Raw genomic sequence first — 2,413 nt, 5'->3', positions numbered from 1 at the left:
CGTAAGTTATTTAGTTTGTTTATGGACTAAAAGACTATGGTTTTATCATAAAGCTTCAGACAAGGAAGATTGAATGAACGTTTCAACTTTATTAATAAATGAATAAGCAATTACAAGCAAGAGTCTTCATAAGACTATACGACATCAAATGTACATAAATAGACACTACTACTCTTCTTGTGGGCACCACTGACAACACCGTTGTTATCGCACTAGCCAAAAGCATTGTGCTAAAGCGATTAAAGAGGAGCAATAGCAATTAATGAACGTGGAGTCGACCGAGAGCGTTTCTGCACTAGAAGAACCCGACTCCCTTGATGCGCCGAGTACCGAGATAACGGTCCAAATACAGCTCGATGGCTCTGATCCTTCCAAGTGTGTCAGAATCGGAACCAAGCTTAAAGGTGGTATTAGGAGAAAGTTGATTTGTTTCTTAAAACGAAACAAGTCCACCTTCGCCTGGACGATCAAAGATATGCAAGGAGTTAGCATCGACGTTACGTCTCACCAGCTTAACGTCGATCCTAGTTTTAAACCTATAAAACAAAGAAGACGAAAGCTCGGTCCCGACAGGGCACGAGTTGTCAACGACGAAGTTGAACGACTACTCAGTGCAGATTCAATCTGCGAAGTAAAATACCCGGACTGGCTGGCAAACACTGTCGTCGTAAAGAAAAAGAATGGAAAATGGCGGGTATGCATTGATTTCACCGATCTGAATAAATCATGCCCCAAGGACAGCTTCTCGTTGCCTCATATCGACCAGCTAGTCGAAGCAACCGCGGGACATAAGATCCTGTCGTTCATGGACGCATTCTCAAGATACAACCAAATCCTGATGCATCCAGACGACCAAGAAAAGACAGCTTTCATCACCGACCGAGGCATGTATTGCTACAAGGTCATGCCCTTTGGACTAAAAAACGCTGGCGCCACCTACCAAAGGCTAGTCAACGAAATGTTCAAAGAGAAGATAGGGAAAACGATGGAAGTATATATCGACGACATGCTCGTAAAATCCCTAAGGGAAAACGACCACATAGGACATTTAGAGGAATGTTTCGAGGTATTGAACAAATATCAAATGAAACTCAATCCCACCAAATGTTCATTTGGAGTCTCATCCGGTAAATTCCTTGGATATTTAGTTACCCAACGAGGAATTGAGGCTAACCCGGATCAATTACACACCTTGCAAGAAATGCCTTAGGCGTGAAGTTCAGAGGTTGACGGGACTCATCGCTGCCCTCAATCGCTTCATCTCTCGGTCCACGGACAAATGTCTCCCCTTCTACCGGCTCCTCAAAGGAAACAAAAAGCTCGAATGGGATGACAAGTGCGAAGAGGCATTCAAAAGATTGAAAGAGTATCTATCGACGCCCCCGATCTTGGCAAAACCCGTTGCGGGGAAGCCGCTCTACCTGTACGTCGCAGTATCCCAAGTGGCCGTTAGTGGAGTACTCGTCAGAGAAGAGCAAGGGGACCAATGACCGATCTTCTATACAAGCAAGTCGTTGGTCGACGTTGAAACTCGATATCCTGTTATGGAAAAGTTGGCCTTGGCCGTCGTTTCCGCAGCACGAAAACTTTGGCCATACTTACCATCTCACACCATAATAGTAATGACATCGCATCCGCTCAGAAGTTGCGTACACATCCCCAATCAATCGAGAAGGTTAACTAAGTTGGTCGTTGAACTGAGCGAATACGATATTGAGTACCGAATGAAGACATCCGCGAAATCGCAAGTTTTGGCAGATTTCATCATCGAACTCCCAAGGGAAAGCCACGCCGTAGCCGAAATTGAAGGCACCTGGACACTTAGATTGGACGGGGCATCGTCAAAGCAAGGGGCAGGAGTAGGAATACACCTGACCTCCCCTCACGGTGAGACTATAGAACAATCATTCAGGCTCGACTTCATCGCATCAAACAACAAAGCCGAGTACGAAGCACTAATCGCCGGACTTAGGTTGGCCACTGCAGTCGGATCAAAGAAAGTGGAAGCTTTCTGCGACTCTCAACTCGTAGCAAACCAATACTCCGGGGAATACGAGACTAGGGATGAGCGAATGGAAGCTTACTTAAAAGTTGTAAAAGAACTAACAAAACACTTCGAAGAATTCTCCCTGACCAGGATCCCTCGAGGCGAGAATACTTCGGCCGACGCATTGGCTGCCTTGGCATCTACCTCGGATCCGAGCCTCAAAAGGGTCATACTAGTCGAAATAATCAAACAACGTTCTATTGCCACGACCGTCGCCGCAGTCATAATAATAAAAGGGGGGATTGGAGGGATGAAATACTGCATTACATCACGAATGGTACGGTCCCATCTGATGAGATGGCAAAACGCAAACTCGTGCTGAGAAGCGCGAGATTTTGCATCATAGATGGAAGCCTATTTAAAAGA

The sequence above is a fragment of the Urtica dioica genome, chromosome 2 (assembly GCF_054948205.1).
Source record: "Urtica dioica subsp. dioica isolate 48M chromosome 2, U.dioica_male_clone48M_v1_H2, whole genome shotgun sequence".
NCBI lineage: Eukaryota > Viridiplantae > Streptophyta > Magnoliopsida > Rosales > Urticaceae > Urtica > Urtica dioica.
Note: the sequence above shows the minus strand (reverse complement) of the source record.